This window comes from Nelumbo lutea, chromosome 1 (assembly GCF_056320005.1).
Source record: "Nelumbo lutea isolate HS-2025 chromosome 1, American lotus-T2T, whole genome shotgun sequence".
NCBI classification, from domain to species: domain Eukaryota; kingdom Viridiplantae; phylum Streptophyta; class Magnoliopsida; order Proteales; family Nelumbonaceae; genus Nelumbo; species Nelumbo lutea.
This window is the reverse complement of record NC_142684.1, coordinates 203,572,730-203,592,398: the sequence shown is the minus strand read 5'-3', so window position 1 is coordinate 203,592,398 and position 19,669 is coordinate 203,572,730. Positions and strand designations below refer to the sequence as shown.

Here is a 19,669-nt window from a genome sequence, read left to right as displayed (position 1 = left end):
TGCAGAAAATAATCAAATTTTGCTATTTAAGCATTTTTGTATTTGATTTGATGAATTCTCTAAGACTGAACACTCGTAAATTGCAGACCTATAGCCAACTCTGTAGGTTCCATAAATCATGAAACTAAAGCACCAAATAATAAACTGAATGAATCTATCAGTCCCCTTAATTGGTTCGAAAGAAGGCCAGAGCCCCATCTTCGCAATTCTCAAGAACCTGGCTTCGCTGTAAATGACAGAAGCTTCTAACTTTGCATGCTTTTATTAAATGCACTTTGTCCCACATCGGTTCTTAATAAGTATCTAGTACAATTCTTCAAAGTTTTCGAGCGAATACAAGGCACGACCTTACTTGAACAGGATCTGTTCTATAGGCTCGTACATCTGTATCCTTGAGTTCTAAGGAGACAGGAATCAAAGTCTGGTTGATGAATTCGGACCGTGCGATCAGAGCGGTAATAATAACCTGGGAGCTCAAGATATGGGCTTCTATGGCCGTTGATGATCGTTCTCAGTCATCTGATGGCTGGGATGGTCGCACGGTTGTCTGACAGACTTATTACCCTTTTTCCTTTTCTCTATTTTAGCTTATATTCTTCTAAGCATTTTTAAAACCACAAGACACCCCTTACGTTATTTTGGCCATTTTAACTTGGTTTTTCCAGAAAACTAAAGTTCACATGTTTCTCTCAACTTTCTTTCAACAACGTTGATTTTGAGAATAATTTGTGCTTAGGATGATTATTTTTATCATTTTGTAATTGTTAATGTAGGGTGGCTATCTATGATTTACCAAAAAAAAAAAAAATTCTAAGGAAAGTCTAGTTGGTAAAGTCTTTGACAGGTTGTACCATTGAGTCCCTACCTGAACCAAGGTTGGAGTGCTTATGGGTTTGCTAAATGACGAAGAAATTATAACTAGGGGTGAGCATTCGATTTATTGGGTTGAAGAATCAAATAAATCGAAATTTTTAAAACTGAATTAAAAAAAATCGAAATCGAATTATAGAAACCAAAATTTTCAGTTCAATTTTTTATTATTTTGGTGAAAACTGAATTTTAATAATTTATATACTATATTATATATAATATTATAATATATATTATGAAAGAAAATTTCATTATATTATATATTAATACATAAATAATATAATATATTATACATTATATGTTACATATTATATACCAAAGTTTGGTTAATTTAGTTTATTCAGTTAACCAATAAATTTCTAATTCTAAAAACCAAAACCAAAAATTGAATTATTCAAAAACCGAATTAACCAAAACCCAAAAAATTGAAGCAAAAAAACCCAAAACCAAAATTATTCAATTCGATTTTTGTTTTAACCGAATTATGCTCACCCCAGAGATAAGCCATTCGGTATAGAAACTTATGTTATCAAATGGCCCCTCAATTTAAAGTTGTGTTTGGTTGTAGGAAAAAATTGAACTATATACAAATTTTGCACTTGATTCAATTTTTCCCTCACTAGTAATTGAGCACATGCCTTATGAATTTTTTTTTCATATTAATTACTTGAAATTTAGATATATTATAGTTATGATAGAAATTGAAAATTAATAAAAGTAACAATATGGTTAAAAATAAACTTGAATACTTTGTACTAAATGTGCACCTATAGAAATTTTAAATTACAATAACAATTATTATTATTGTTATTATTATTATTATTATTATTATTATTAATACTACTAAATACCTATAGAAATTAAATTACAATAACAATACTATTACTACTACTACTACTACTACTACTACTACTACTACTACTACTACTACTAGTAGTAAATTTTGTATTCTATTTCTGTTTTAAATAAAAATAGTTTTTTTATCAATTATTTTTATTTAATATGATGATTATATAACATTAGAAATGTTCCAAAATGTCTTTGAAAAAACTCTATACTTTTTTATCTTTTGTGTTCTATCTTTTTTTTAAAATATTTATTATTCAATTATGACATCATGAATTTCTTTGAAAAGTTGGATTATTGATCTATCAATTAAATAAGAAAATAGCTTTGCTTTCAGATCAATTTTAAATTATACACTTCATCTACATTATATATATAATTTTTACTTATCGCACTTAATTTTTATTTGACATAATTAATATATAATTTTTTATATATTCTTTTGATTATTTATACTTTTTTATTTTTTTAAATATTTATTATTTAACTATTATATCATCAACTAATCCATTTCACCCAAACCACTAACCCAGGACCCCAAAAGAAAAATAGTTTGATTTCTAGGTTGACATTAAATTTTGTATTATGTTTCTAGTATTGATAAAACTATATCTTATGTATAATATTTATTTTTGTGATTCTTTGTATTTTATTTTTACAAATTTTATTATTTGACTAAAACATCATTTCATTTTTACGCTGATTTTAATTTTTACATTTCATTTTCATCATTTATAAAATTACTTCTTACATTTCATACTTATTTGTGTTCAATATAGTGAATATACAATATTAATGACATGTTCAGTTCTTTTTATCTTTTTCTATTATATATTTTATTTATTTTAATTTTTTATTATTTAATTATAGCATTATTTATTAACAAAATTGACCCCAAAAGGTTGAATTGCTTACCCACCACCGAGAGGGAAGAAAATGGTTTTGTTTCAAAATATTTATTTTCATATTATTAAAATTAATGTTGTAGATTTAATTAGTACAATTTAATGATGAGAAAAATATATCTTAAATATAGGATTTAATAAGAGAATATGCCTTAGATATGAAATTTAATGAGAGATAGTAGGAAAATAGTTTTACTTCCAATCAGTTTTAGATTTTACATTTCATTTCCATCATTAATAAAAACATTTCTTATTTATCATCAATATTTTCAACTTGTTGTTGACCTGGCTGGTTGAACTATTTGAACCATCACTCGGCACCCCCCTTTTGGTTAAAAACCATCTAATTTGGGCAGTTCAACCATTGACCCATTCAACTTAGTAACCAAGTCGTAGGTTGCGCACTTAATTATATGCAAAATTTTGGGAGCCATAAATTTGTGCTCCAATGTCCAATTGGGGTTATCTTTTTTTTTTATTATTTTGAGTAACTTTTCAAGATCTATACATCCCAAGGGCATTATGCACCTTGCCTTGCTATTTTCGTGAAAAAAAAAAAACCCTTGTCTGGCCCCAAAATACAATTTTAATATTTTTATAACTAAAGTTTCAAATGGAATTAAAAAGCATAAATTAATGTGACATGATACATATATTATTTGTAATATATGTAAAACATAACTATGATATATGTAAAACATAATTATACTATTTATTAATAAAATATGTATTTTTACATACACGTACACACATAGTGTTGATGCAGAGCGATTTGACTCATTTGACCTTAACAATCAAACTGGTGACCTATGACCCGAAGGCAAAAGTGAGTTAGCCTCCAAATCGGTTTTTAAAACATTGTTTATCATACTAATTATTGTTTAATATATCAAATGTATGATGTTAAAAATGTTTCCATTTTTTAATTTTTATATTTTTTGTATTTTATATATTTTTGAACTTTATTATTTAATTGTGGCAACATGGATTGGTTCATTTGACCCAAATGGTCTAATTTCTTACCACCACCTATACAAAAATATTATTTTTTCTAGGTAGATTTTAAAAGTATAAATTTTTATTTTATTAAAATTATTAATTTATTATGTATGTATTTAATTATAGAATTTAATGATGAGAAGAAACAAAGAATCATTAAATATATGATTCAATGAAGGTGAATGCAAATTAATATCTTAAATGTTGGATTTAATTAAATATAATTGAATGTATTGAATATCTTAAAAGTAACTCTTTTCAACTCATTTAATATCAATACCTAATTACCCTATTTGCCCTCATTTTTTATCAATAAATTAAAATATAGGGAGGTAGATTTTGTCATCACAAAATTCCAAAAATATTCTTGAGGTAATTTGTACTTTTTAAAGTAGTATAGATTTAAACTCATCAATAGTGTAAATTTTGCATCTCAAAAACAGATGCAAAATTTGCACCACCTTCCTCCTACTTCAATTTCCCTCATATCTATACTATATATAAAAGTGTGGATGCAGAGTGGAAGTTTTTTTGGACTTAAATTACCCTTTATTTATTTATTTGAGAAAGGGTATAAAAGTAATTTATTATGTCTCTAATTCCGGATTTAATGGCTACTATAATGCTCATATTTGTCTATTTAGTCCACTTCTATTGTAAGGGTTGAAAATATAACTTCAATTATTACTTTCCACCTCATTTAATTTCCTCTCATTAAGTCTTATATTTAATGTAATAACTCTCATTTTCTCTTATTAAATTCTATATTTTAGTTAATTCTCACTAATAAATGCTACTAATTAGATCCATGCCAATATATTTAGTAATATAAACCCATATATTTTAAAACTAAATCAAAATTATTCAAGTGGTGGTTAAGCAATTTAACCATCCAAATCAAATTGATCATCCTATGAATCATGATTATGTAATAAAACTTTTAAAATAGAAATAAAAATAGAAAATTATAAAAATTTAGAAAAATTAAACATATTTATGATGTTTTTATAAATCAAATTAAAAAAAATAAGTGTAATAAACAATAATTATTTTTATTGATAATGAAAATGAAATACACAATTTAGAACAGACAAATAATGAAATTATTTTATTGTTTGGCAAGAACAATAGTTCGACTTTTGGGTCAAATGTGCTAACATTTAATGTCATAAATAAATAATAAAAATTAATAAAACATAAAAATAAAAAAAAACATAAGTTTTGCAAAAAACATCAAGCATATGTATAAAATCATATAATTATTATATTAAATAAAAAGTAAGTGTGACATATTAGAGTTATTTTTATATAAAAAAACAAAAAATTATAGAAAAAATTGAATTCATCTATAATTCTATATTTATACTACTATTAAAATATGAATATTGTGGAATTTTCTTTTGACTAAAATACCCATTTTTGAATTTAATCCCTATTTAATTGTGAGGTTTAAATTGTTAATTGAACTACTACTTTTGACTTTATTAAATTCCCTCTATTTAAACCTTACATTTCTTTGATAAATGTACATAAAAAGATACACAAAAAAATAAAACATTACAGAAAGAAGAATCTAACAAAACCAGTAAGCATATCAATGATACTTGAAACTTCACAATTTGATCCAATTATCACATATTTGGATGAGGTGTTTATATAAATAGATTTGAATTTTACAATTTGCATTCAATTAATAATAAAAAAGCAAAAAAATTATAAAAAGAAAAAATATATATTTATAAAAATTTTTTGATACATTATTACTATCATTATCATCATTTAGAATTGTAATGTGCAAAACACGTACACACTTACTAGTATATATAAAATGATAAGGATTACATCATCTTACTTCCAATCTCACTCCCAACAAATAATCCCCCTCCTATATACCTCTATTCTATTGAGTATAATTTAGGATCAACCATTCTACTTTTAACAAACAAAAAAGACAATTGTCTTGCAAGGTTAAATCTGAAACAAAATAAAACCAGAATTTACAGCTCTTATTTGCATTTCCGTGCGTTTACAAAATTGCAACCAAATGCAACCCAAGGAAGGATTGATTAAATGCATACTAGTACGGATGGCAACCGATTATAGGCCCAGATGCTCAGACCCAAGACTTTGACTACTATGTAGTTTTAACATATTGCATGGATAGAGAGATAAGATACAAATTTTAATGTTTAATTGTTTGGGAAAAAGACGAGATGAGACTAATTTGAAGTTGTCACCCTTCATAGTGCAACCACGCATCACTTTCAACTAGGGTTGTCACTGGGTCGAGTCTGACCGGGAATTTGTCCCGACGAATTGGTTTTGGTTTTTAATATATTTTCCCAATTATTATCGAGTACTAGGTCCACTTGTATCAAACTGAGCCTATATTAATAATTAATATATATTTAATAATATTATATATATAAAAAATATTATTGAATATATAATAATTAATTATTAATAAATTATATACAAGTTGTAATATTTAAATAAAGTATGTCTAAAATGGTCATTTTACATTTGTTCTCATAGAAAGGCAAAGTCTGAAACTTGGAAAAATAGAGAAAGAAAGGTCAAGAACCGACCTCCGACGTCGAACAACGAACTGTGATTCTGTGAACAGAGAAAGACTGATGTCGAAGAGAGAAAGAAAGGCCAATGCCGTCCATCCGTTTGTCTGTCAGTAATCTCTCGTAGTCAAGGCCTCACCATTGTTTTCTCCTCACAGAGACACAGACACAGTACAGGCATATATCCTCATTCTCTCCGCCCTTGTTCATAGTTTCATACGATACCAATAGTAACTTTTTCTCCTTTAGTTTGTTCTGAGAAAAACAGGGACCCCACCCCATTTTTATCTTCCTCCCATTCTTATTTTATTTCAAGAAAAATAGTGGGGCTTCTTCATCTTTCTCTTGGTCATCCCCACATTTCTTCTTCTCTTTCTTCTACATATTTTAATTTATGATCCCATCACCATTTTAGCTCATTAATCTGAAAAATGTAAATAGAAAGTTGATATTTAATAATTTACTATTTAAAATTTATATACACCTGAAATTGGGAAAAAAGTTGATTGCTTTTAATTTCTTTGTTAGTTCAGTAACAGGGATATTATTGCCTTTTTATCAACATACTTATTATAATTGGATTCAATGGATTGGACCTACTGATTATCCCAAGAACCAATCGGTTCGATTCTGGGTCCCAAATTACAGACCTTATATGTAGAGTCTGGGTCAGTTTCGGGTCCATGAATTTCTTTGTCGGTCTGGAACTGGTTCTACCAGGTTCTGACCCAGAACAGACCCCATAACAGCCCTACATTCAGCTTCAACGAAGCCAAAATTGAATCAATAGATTCAGTAAGTGCAACAAGACATGTTGCATTTTGATATTCTTCTCCCACACAGTGCTTTCTCCTACGCTTTAGCGACCACGGTCATAACAGATTTGTCCTCTCAGGATACCTCTCCCACCCATCTACGTGCTTGTCTCAGCATTGGGGTGCAAGTCGAGTTGGCCCAAGCTAATACTTTACACTGTTTTGGGTCCAGGCTTTGGCTTGGGTCCATTTGCACGTCTACTTAGCATGTTAAGACAATTTCATCTATTATTGACCTATTGTCCTAGTAAGGCCACGGAAAAACTTTGACTGCAACAGCAATTTTGAGAATGCCACATTATCATGAGAGTGGATAAATTAATAGTTGCCTCTATTTTATTTTATCAAAAAGAGAAGACATGGGTGAATGTACCATCCTAAAAATGTTCCAAAAAGTATATGCTGCAGTGGGCCCCTAACAACCAAAGTTATCCCAGGCCAACCTATGAAGTTTCATTTTAAAATCTCACATTGACTCTCCACATTTGGCAGCCAAAGGTAAGGCTGCAAACAGATCATATCGAATTAGGTGTAGGGTATATCTAAATTCGATTCATTTATATTCGAATTTAAATTCCATCAGATTTATATATTGGATTAGAATCGAATTCTAACTGCAATATGATATTAAATAGTATTAATAAATTAAACTAAAAGCAATCAAAATATTAGATACTATTAATAAAATAAACTAAAAAATGACTTTTGTATTTTACATCATGTACCAATCACATTGAAAATAAATTTTGTGAAACTTGAATTAATGAATGTTATTGCTGCGTTTCGAAATGATACAAATGGAGTGTAAATCCCGGTTTAGGGTAAATTTACACATTGATTCACTTTTGCCTGTATTTGATAACATTGCATTTATGCATTGACTAATGATAGACCAATGCATATTTACATTGATAATAAGATGTAAAAGTACATCAATAAAAAAAAGTAAATTTGCATTCAAGTGGGCTTTTGATAAAAGAAAAACAAAAAAAATAAAAAAATAAAAAAATATGCTTTATTAGAATTCATGTTTGAATCTATTACAGCTAAAAATCTGTTTGGTAAGAAGGTAAATTTGTCAATGCAAAACTAACCCAATTTTGCAATTTATATGAGCCGCTTTACACTCGACATATTTGCACTCACACTTATTTGTATCATTTCCAAACGCAGCCTAAGTAAAAACACAACATTCAAACCAAATTTATTAATATATGTAATATTAACCGAGGTTTTAAAACTGACCTAGAAACAAAACCACTCTGGCCACTAGTTTCCAGGTCAGCGGTTTGACCATCTAGGTTGAATGGTTTTAGGTGGTTTAGTCTTTTATTAAGAGAAAGAGACATATATGGCTGTTGGCATTCGGTTGAGAAAGAAATAAAGAAATGAAAGAATGAAAGAAAGAAAGAAAGGAAAATGAGAAAGGAAAAAAAAAAAGGAAAGAAATGAGAGAAAAGAAAGAAAAGAAGGAAGGAGGGAGGGAAGGAAGGAAGGAGGAGGAGGATCACCTGACATTCAACAGCGATGGTGATGTTGACAACGATAGTGGCAACAACAATGCAACATCTGAGGCTCTAAGCATCAAATCTCTTTGAGATCTTAGATTTGAGATCTCAGATTTCTCTTTTATGTGATCTCTCTCTCTCTCTCTCTCTCTCTCTCTGGGATGATATCAGATTTTAGATCATTCTTATTTCAGAGGTCATTCATCATTCTCCTCTGCCTCCTTTGTAAATCATGACGCGCTGTCCAGGTCGAATGGGTCGACAGTTCGACCTCCTGGGTTAGTGGTTCTTTGACCAAATCAACAGTTTCTAACTTAGGAATGGGTTAAGGGTGAAATGGAACTAGTTGTTTGGACGATTTCTGGGCCAAACGGTCCAATCATCTAAGTCAATGACGGTTCGAAAACATTGATATTAACCATAAAGTACATATGCAAATATACAATTAAACTGAATTGAATTAGATAAATTAAACTGAATTGAATTAGATAGATATGTCCTTACTTTTAACTCTATACAAACCTGGTTTTATCACCTGCCTAATGATGTAAATGGGAATTTTGTTGAATTAATCAGGACTACGTATGGGGGCCTTTTCTAAAAGAAACGAATATGAACTCAAATTCATATAAACGTATAGCAATTGAACCCCTATCAATAAGGGTGTCAACGATATTTGAGAATTCAATTTCAAATTTGAGATTAACATAATCAATCAAATTTGGATAATTCGAATATCGAATTTTCTAATTGAAATTTAATTCGGATATTGTCTGATTTGATTTGAATTTGATCTGTTTACACCCTACCTATTAACATGGTTCTCCTTGCATGATATTTTAGTTCACTCTGAGCAATTTTAAATCCTATCTACATGATTTTAAACCCTATTAACATGGTTCTCCTTGCAGAGTGAACCGTATTGAGAGCCTGGTCTGCTGAATTTAGACTGCTATTTTTTTTGAGCAATTTTAAATCCTATCTACATGATTTTCCGAAAAAATTCTTGTATATCTACATGAGTTGAAATTTTCTACCAACGAAACACATCTCAACCCTCTATCAACTTGATCTAACACCACACATCTGTTGTGAACACAAATGTACATAATGGGTTATCTAAACAATCACGAATGAATTACCTATAACCTACTCATGGGATCCATGTATATAGAATATTGGCATATTCAGGAGTGATTGTTATGTAACATATTATTAGGGCTGTCAATGGACTTTGAAAGTACTTGATTTGATGTTAGAACCCATTATCTCATATTTAAATGTTAGAACTTGCATCTGCGTTCCCATATGCTGGCAAGGAAGGGTCTAGAAGAGTCTAATTTCTTTGTGAATGAGTGCCCGAGATGGATTCACTCTAGCAGCTAAAGACTCTAATAAACCTTTCTCTTAATGTTGTTGTTTTGTTGCTTGTTTTAATTAATTTTTCCCTTTTACTAAAAAGAAAATACATAATATTTATTATCATATAAAGTGGATATAAAGTTAAATTTGATTATATATAATGTTAAGTTATATCTTTATTGTATGAGTAGCACCCGCTTTTACACTAGTATAATATAATATAATAAAATAACACACACACACATATTAAAACATGGAAGTAGTGTATGTTTTTTCTTCTTTTTCTCATTTTTTTGTTTTTTATTCTGTCATTTTTACAAACAATCAATAGATATTCCCAATGTACAACTATAGTGTCCTGTGGGTAGGATCCTTATGGGCAGGATACCCAAATTCCATTTACCCAAATTATCTCCAACTCCCCTTTATTCTCTTCACTTTCCTACAAAAATGAGGCCCCACTTAATAATATTTGGTTTTCCAAATCTAATTCTCAAACATTCTTTCTGGGATTTTGTGAGTTTTCCCTTTTTGTTATTCTTTTTAAAAACTCTCCTAGAATCAGTATAGAAGCATTTTTGGGGTCCATATTGAATCGTATAGCAACTAACACGAAAGTCAACCAAGGGGGTCTCAATGGACTGGTTTCAAGTTGGACCCTGTCCAATCTGAAGGTATTATGGATGGACCAGATGGTCTAAATAATCGTATGGACTCGGACCAATCCAAATTTAAGTGGTCCATATATAATACAGACTGAATATGGACAAAGCCGCTGAATCAAATGGTTTGTTCATTCATTTGAAGTTTTCTCCCATATTTTCTTTGAAGACCTAGCACTCTATGCCAGTATGCCTCCATCGCTCCCTTTGGCAATTGAACGAATAAGAAGGTTTCTCTACGGTGATGGTATTCCTCAAACTTAGATAGTACTTTTGGCGGTGGTTTCTCTCCGGTGGTGGTATTTCTCTTCGGCAATAGTATCTCTTTGGTTCTTTTCTCTCGTCTCTCTCTAGCGAATAGCGATGGTGACCATCATTCCATCGTTCTAGTGTTACCCGGCGACCGACAACACTCTCCAGTCTCTCCTGTGGTTATCTATCCCATCTCTTTCTCTCTCTTTATCCAGCGGTAAACTCCTTGCTCATTTAGGTATTTCCTCTCTCCTCTATCATTCCAAACAGTTTAGTTTTGTATTGTTTTTGGTTTCAAGAGTAAGACTATAATATAAGAAATAGTTATTGATCTGTTTTTGGTTTTGGTTTCAAGAACTCTCCACTTGAGTCCCCCCAAATTTTCTATTTTTCCACAGTGGAATTTCTAAGTGCAAATGGATGCTTCCTGATCCATACTTTTGGTATTTGATTATACAAGCATTAAGTGTTTTTTAGTATTAAGTATTTTTTTGTTGATCTTTTCACATTTTGCATATCTGGACATAGTAGTTATTTTTATTATTTTAAGGTGTTAGCGGTAGTTGGAACTGGAACCAGGCCTATCATTTCATTATGATCATTTTGCATCTAGTTCTTTTTTAGTTTCATCGATTAATTCAATGGAACCAGGCCTGTCATTATGGGGTCTTGCATGTATTGAAGAGGTTTAGAGCATATTTCATGAATTTTTTACCATCCTCCCTATTTTGTTTGTTTTGTTTAATTTCTTTCAAACTCATTGGTAATAGCTGACCTTATTTACTATTTATTACTTATTAGTGATAAAGTCATAAGTGCTATCATATGAATCTCATTAGACTTTCTTATTGTTTATGTTAGTGTGAAAATTAAATTATTTTTTTCTTAATGCATTAAGGATGGATGAACCAAGTGCTGAAAATGCAAACGTGCCTGAAAACCCAAGTGAATCATCCATGGCATCTAGCTCTACTGGAAAGAGGGTTGGGAGCATTTTAAGAAAATAAATTTGGATTATGGGGAGTAGAGAGCTATTTGTAAACATTGCGGAAGTATAAAGGTTGAAGTTCTAAAGGAGAAGTTGTAGAATTGGGCACGAGTGAATAAGAAGTTGTAGAAAACTTCAAATTTGACCAAGATAGGAGCTGAATGGACTTAGCAAAGATGATAATAAAGCATGGGCATCATTTTAGTATAGTTGAAGAAGAGTTTTTTCAGATATTTGTCAATAATCTTCAACCATCATTTAGGCTTGTTTCTCGAAGTACAATAAAGAACGATGTCATGAAGATTTACTTGGATGAAAAGGAGAAGTTGTACAAATACTTTGATGGCTTGGATTGTGGGATTAGCTTAATCACCGATATGTGGCTTTGGAACCAAATTTGGGGTATTGTTGTTTAACAACACACTATAGATGATAGGTGGGAGCTGAAAAAGAAAACTATTGCATTTGTGGTGGTTAAGTGTCTCCATGATGGAAACACTTTGTATGGAGTTGTTATGGAGAGGCTGTTAATTTGGAACATTGATAAAAAAATATGTTCTATAATAGTTGACAATGCTTCTAACAATGATGTTATGGTTAGGGAGCTCAGGAATTGACTTTGTGTTAAAGGCTTGCTCCCATTGCATGGTGATCTATTTCATGTGAGATGTGCTGCTCACATCTTAAACCTTATTATGCAAGATGGGTTGAGAGAAGTATCACCGTTGTTACATAAGATTCGAGAAAGTGCTAAACATGTAAGGCTGACACCCTATAAGAAGCAAAAATTTGAATGCAAGAAGCCAAGCAAAAGTACAACATAAGAGAGGGGTGCTTGTTGATTGTCCAACACGATGGAACTTCACATATGACATGTTGGACACAACTTCAGAGTTGAAGGAAGCACTTTGTCAACTAGTTGAGCTTGATCGTGACTATAAGAATCTACCATCTGATGAGGAATGGGAGATGGGGACAATAGTACAGGATTTTTTGCAAGTTTTTTACATCTGCACAAAAAAAAATTCAAGTGCTACTTCTCCAACCTCAAATGTATTTTTTCCCGATATTTGCACAATTAAGCTTTTGTTACTTCAGTGGCTAGATAGTGAATATGAGTATGTTTGTTCAATGGCAAAGAGAATGAAGCAAGATTTTGATAAATATTGGGATGAATGTTCTTTGGTGCTTGCGATTGTTGTTGTTCTTGATCCCATGTATAAGATGGAGATTGTTGTATGTTACTACAATCTTATTTATTGAGAGACTACTAAGAGGCACGTTACAAGATTTAGAGAGGCACTGAATGACCTATATTCAGAGTATGCAGGTTTTGATATAGAGGATAGGTCACTTGTAGACTCTAGTATTGCATCTCAGCCATTGAGGATTCATGCTGTTGTAGATTGTTTGAGAGGTTTTGATCAGTGGTTGACTAAAGAGTGTCCGGAATGTTGTCTAGGGACTCAAAAGTCAGAGTTGGATCTTTATCTTGAGAAAAACTATTTCCTAGAGGTGAAGAGTTTGATATTTTGAGATTTTGGCAAGTTGATAGTCTCAAGTTTCCAAAACTCTTTAGGTTGGCATGAGATATTTTGGCAATTCCAGTATCCACTATAGCACCCGAGGGAACATTCAGTATTGGGGATAGAATAGTGGATCAGTATCGTACTTCATTACTTCCAGAGACTGTGGAGGCTTTGGTTTGTAGGCAAGACTGGTTAGAAGCTCCAATTACAAAAAATAAGTTAAGAATTGGATCTTAAAGTAGTTGTTATATTTCCTATATGTTTGTGTTTATTTATATGTTTTTTTTTTTTTGTTTCTAATATGTGTTTTTGGTTGTGTATTATTATTTTTAGAATTGGATCTTGAAGCAGTTGCTACCTCTCCTATATGTGTGGCTTCTACAACTAACATTAACCAAACATGTAAGTTATGACAAATGGTTTATAATTAAATTATTGATTTGCAAAATGTTTGTCTTTATGTAATTTAACTAAGCAAATGTTTTTGTTTCATGATATTGGGCATATACCATGCATCTAGTTTGGACACTTTTGCTTCACAGGTATTTTTTTTCTTATGTTTTTTTTTAATAAAATATTTGCTTATAAAATTTGGACTGGATTGGACATAGTCCATTTGTAATGATTTATATTGATAGAAGATAAAATTGGGGTTGTCAATGGACCATCCAACCATGTTTGGGTTGGACACAATCTGAATTGAATTAAAACCATTTTGAACAAGTTGGACAGTCCAATGAGAGTGGATTGGACCAGTCCAATCCGGTCCAGGTTGAAAAATCCAATAAGATAAATAGTTGATTGGACCAGTCCAATCCATTCTATGTTGAATAGTCCAATAAGACAATGGATTGGACCAATCCAATCCGGTCTAGGTTGAACAGTCCAATAAGACAGTGGATTGGACCAGTCCAATCCGGTCCAGGTTGATCAGTCCAAAAAGACAATGTATTGGACCAATCCAGTCCGGTCCAATTTACTAGGCAATATCATACTCATTGCAGCACTCGTCATCTTCATCATCACTATGATTAGTATCTTCATAATCTACACCACAATCACCATCTTTATATTTTAACCTTAGGTACTCGTTAAACCATGAGCCATTTAATCATCTCTTGCAACTTCAACCTGTCACTTACTAACATTCCCAAGATTCAGAATTGTTTTGTCTATGCTTTGCTTTTTTCTTCACATAAACATCTACACTTTAGCTTTAAGAAATCACAACATATAGCCTGAATAGCTGGTTCAGAGAGATCTCAAGATCAACCAATGCTTTACCTGGTAGTTTTGGAAGAGGCCAAGTAGGATTATTTGTTTTGGGGGAAGTAGGCTTGGTTTGATCTTTTCCCTTCATAGCCATTGATTTTGCTTGTTGGTTCTTGGTACTGTATTCCCCTATTTCAAGTACAGAAAATCAGGGATGCACTCCATTTTTTAACTCTATATGATTTGGTTGCTGAAAAAAAAAGGAGGGAATATGCATGGCATGGCATGGCATGTAGGTTAGATACTCAAATTTCGTATAGGCTGGGTCGTTCACTAGGGAGCTTTTCCTTGTTCACTCAGAATGCTTGGAATGAAATTATATTGTCAGGCCTTTCTGAGTAAATGCGGTGGGTATTAAAGTGCCTCCAAGAATCTGGACTGCCATATTTGGGGTTTTCCATCAGATACTAGGGAAAATCTATGATACCAGAAGGCATAGTTTTGGAAGAGCTTTAACCAATCAAATCACCCCATGAATTTTGGTGAATACCACTTTACTGGTCACCCTCTTTTATGATATTGGTTCATTGACCATGTCTTTTTTTAGTTGTCATGTCTTTCCAATATCGTAGTCGAATTAGAATAGGAATGAGAAGTTGAAAACAAGTTTACGAAAATGTAGAATAAAATTAAATAAAAATTTGAGATGTTAAAACTGTATTTAGTGTTTACAAATATGTATACTTGTGTCAATTTAAAAACATATAGTTTGGAGGGAAAACTAGTACTTTTATTGTTAATGGCACTTCGGTAAAAGTACCCATGCATGTCCATTTAAATGTTGACTATAAAACCAATGCTATAGTCTAGGGGATGTATAAGTAATTTACCTTAAACAAACATCGACAAAAACAAATATAAAGAAAATAGACTGCTTATGATGCAATATTAACATTTTATTAGAAAGCAAAATTTGTCTTTTCTCTTTCTAGACATTTTCCAACCTTGATATAGTGTAGGGTTCCTCCTCCTCCATCTAGGCCTGTCAATGAACTAGGCTCAAGCTGCCAAGAGAGTGCAAACTGATCTGATCCAACAATGAGGTCTAAAACAATCTGGATTCTGGTTACATGTGTTACACTAAGACCCCTAGGTAGTGGATGCTCATGGGTTGGCAGGGGTGACAGTGTAGACATATGGCAAGACCCTTGGCTCCCTTCTTTTCTCCTTTTCTTCTTAACTTCCTTGTAAAAGTCTGTGGGTTGTAACTTGACATGGGTAGCTGATCATCTTTCCAACAATGTAAGGACCTAGGAGAGATGTGTGTTGGACAGTGTACAACTTTCAATGTGGACTTGATCAATAACCTCCCCCCCTCCCCCCATTATTTCTACTGAAATCAAGAAATTATATATACCTTCCTAGCTAGTTCAGGTCAGGCTAATAGGTGGTCTTTGGGCTTTTGACAAGAAATGGAATTTTCTCAGTTAAGTTTTCTTACAGGATCCAAAAGTTCAAGATGGATGGAGATTGTCCCACTTCTTCTCATTTTACTGCTGGTAATAGGTCATATTAGACGTTTTTTAAGTAGATATATGGTAGAGATGAATTAAAGATAGAGTAAAATCACTTTATAGATTTAATTTTTTTAGTATTATCTATTTTTGATCAGCTAGTATTATCTATTTTTCATTTTTTAGTAGTAAAGATAGGGTAAATTCTATTTTTTAAGTACAACTTTCTTTATGATTTACAATGTGATATGGTTCCTAATAAGAAAAGTCAGCTTTGTGGCCAAGTAATGATCCCTAATAAGAAAGTCAGCCTTGTATCAAAATAATTTTTTCTTATTTTGATTAAACTTTTTGTTTGGGTCTATATGGTGATTTTGACTAATGAATAGCACTTCATATTTTCAGATTAACATCTTGTTATGGGCCTTGATATTGAACCATTTCTATTTCAAAAGTTTTACATGGATTACTAGTTCTTTCTGCTAATTTCTCTTAGAACAGCATATATAATATGGTTATCGTGGCCTTTGTTTTTTGCTGCAGTTTTGCAAGAACATTGTTCCAGCAGGGATTGGTAGTTTGACCCCGATGGATGATCATCCGGTCATAGAAGAACTACTTTCTTCAAACTTCTTAATTCCTCCTGATGAAAATGCATTTAATGGAAACTCTCTTGCTGAACTTTGTAGCGGTTCTTTAAGAGATTTCAACCCAATGGTGTTTTTGTAGAAAAAAGGCAATTCTTTATTATACCTCATGTTATCTTTCAATTCAATGGTTTACATATTCATGTTTTCTCCCAACTTTGTTTATATACTTGTGTCATTGTATGATTTGTATCCCAAGAGTAATCTCTTAGTGGAAATCATTTGGGCCTATTTCAAAGTTGTGCCTTTTGTCCTCAAAGGGGATAACTCTTTGTGATGCTTCACTTCTGATGCTTGTTTTGGGAGGGCAGATTATCTTCTTTTTCAATGGAAACTCTCAAGGCAATTGTGGTCTTGCCTAGGAAAACATTTGATCCCTTGAGATAAACTGAAGATAAATTTACAACATTTTGTAATGGGTAGCTCTGTTCTGGGAGGGCAGAGCTGGTTTTCAATGGCAGCTTTGTTTTTCATTGTTTCAGAGTAAATTTATCTTTTATCCTACAAACAAATGAGATTGATGGACCACAATTGTGTAATGGGAAGATCATCTTCTTTTTCAAAGGGAAAACATTTTGTTTCCCTTCATTATTTTAGTTGCAACCAAAATATTTTCTAGGGAAAACATTTTCTAAGGAGAACATTTGCATTTCAATTGGACTGGACTGGATCCGGTTTGTATAGGGTTTGGACCGGATTGGACCAAATCCAGTCCAATTAACAACCCTAAGTCAACCCAACTAATTAATACAATTATCTATAGTTCTATATATTATTTCCATTTCAGGTTAATATTTACCCAATCAAAGGCAAATGAGGTCCAACCAAATCACATATACAAGTGACCTTTGTATTAACCAACCTAAAACATTACAAGTATAAGTGACAATGGTACCGAAAACAATTATTTATAACATAAGTCATTAATTACATATTCTTCAATTAGTTAATTTAAAAAATTAATATTTTAACTCAACTCATTTAATTGACTTAGGTTCATTTTGGAAGGAGTACAAATACAAATTTGTAGAGTACAAAACCTTGCATTTTATATTATTATGTATGCATTTGTACAGTACATGTTTGTATTTGTACTCTTTCCAAATTGAGCTTTAAAGTCATTACCTTAATGAATCAACTTTATTATCTTAATTAAATTAAATTAATTAACTAAGATTAATTAATTAATAGTTAACTTTGAGTAAACCTAACATGTACACTTTTATTTAGTTGACTTGCTTTTATTAATTAAAGTAGGAAATTGTTAATTAAATTTCTTAATTACATTAATTAACTTAACAAATTTAGTTAACTTAGAAAATTATTATATTATCAAAAATATTAATTAAATAATAAGATAGTTATATAATTATTTAACTAATTATACTTAATTACTAAATTTTATTTAATTAGTTAACTAATTAATTAATAACATAATAAATTATTTAACTAATTAAGTTAGTAATGAAATAAAATTTATAGATAAAAAGTATTATGAATTAATAAAAAATATTTTAATAATTTTTTATTAATACACATTTTTATTTAAAAATTGATCAATTTAATACAGACTAATACATGTTTATTAATAAAACAACAAAAATTAAGAAAAATTAATAATTTGGAATCCATTTAAAATTAATTTAAAAAAAATTGATACAACAAATTCGTTGATAAAATTAAAAACTTAATGAAAATATTAGTTTTAAACTTAATTATTATTAATTTAAATCTCCTAATCCATTTAAAATAAAAAATATTAATTTAGTAAAAGTTAAAAAATTAATAAAAAATAAAAACTAATACAATTAGGAATGTCAAAATGCTCCTTCTTGGGGTGCATCTTGGGCAGATTGGGTCAGGTTGAGGGTCAACCCAAACCCAACCCTAAGTCTCAAACGTTGAGCTCAAGCTTGGCCCAATTCAAGGTAAAGTCCAAGCTTACCAACCCAGGCCCAACTTGAGCTTAACCTAACATTTCAAGCTAGGCTTGGGTATGTTGAGCTTTGTAGCTAAGTTTCTAAGTAGAATAGATTGATAATATGTAGATATGTAAATCACTAATATATAGATATGCATATCATAAAATGTTGTGCAGATTCATATTGGGATGGATTGGGTTAGGCTACTCGAGGGCTTAACCTAAGCCCAACATGAATTTAGGTTAGGCTTGAATTTATTGGCCCAAGACTTGAAATTTGAAAACTCAAGTCCAACCTTAGCAAAAGCTTTGGTTAAGCCAAGTTAGACTTGGGTTGGGCCCACTCAAGTTGCACCCACCCCTAACTTCTTTTGCCTCAAATTCTTTTAACAAACCTTGTGAATACGATGTAGGGTTGCAAACGGATCGGATTGGATTCAATAAGGGCATATCTGATCCGATCCGTTAAGAAAATCCGACTGATATGAATCTAATAAGCATCGTTGGATTTTCAAAAGTATAATTCGAATTTGAATTCAAATGTATTGTTGGATATCAAATTCGAATTTGGTTCAATTAGAATTATATTTATATTATATAATATAAACTAGTGGGGACCCGTGCGATGCATGGGATTTGTTAAGCGAAAGCTAAATAATAGAAATGATCATTTACTAAAATATCCCTTATAGTTTCATGGATTTACTAAAATCTACCCTATAGTTAGCATTTTACTAAAACACCACTTATAATTTGCAATGGATTTAATCAATCTTCCATTAGATGATAGTGGAAGATGATAGTGTTAACCCTAATGTTCATTTAAATAATTTAATCAAAAGAAAATAAAAATAAAAATACATTTTTTGCCCTTCATAAGACATGGGCAACCACTCTATTGGCTATATTTGGTTACTTTTGTTTTCTATGCAAAAAAAAGGTGTTAGGATATTTTTTGAATAAAAAATCATGGATGGGCTTAATGACAAAACAAACACTCCTTAATTAAATGTTGATTAAGTAAATAAGTTATAAAATATATGGGATATTTTAGTAAAATGAAAAC

General features: G+C 31.0%; 1 long non-coding RNA gene and 1 other non-coding gene across 2 annotated transcripts; one reads left to right on the top strand and one right to left on the bottom strand.

Moving 5' to 3' along the window:
- Nucleotides 1–342: 342 nt before the first annotated feature.
- Nucleotides 343–557, top strand: LOC148880467 (small nucleolar RNA U3). The gene has a single exon (XR_016106022.1). It is a non-coding gene; the product is annotated as a small nucleolar RNA U3 (small nucleolar RNA).
- Nucleotides 558–6,055: 5,498 nt separating this feature from the next.
- Nucleotides 6,056–8,758, bottom strand: LOC148880466 (uncharacterized). The gene is made up of 2 exons (XR_016105956.1): nt 8,520–8,758; nt 6,056–6,617 (listed from the first exon to the last, which is right to left on the bottom strand). It is a non-coding gene; the product is annotated as an uncharacterized LOC148880466 (long non-coding RNA).
- Between the last annotated feature and the right edge of the window lie 10,911 nt (nt 8,759–19,669).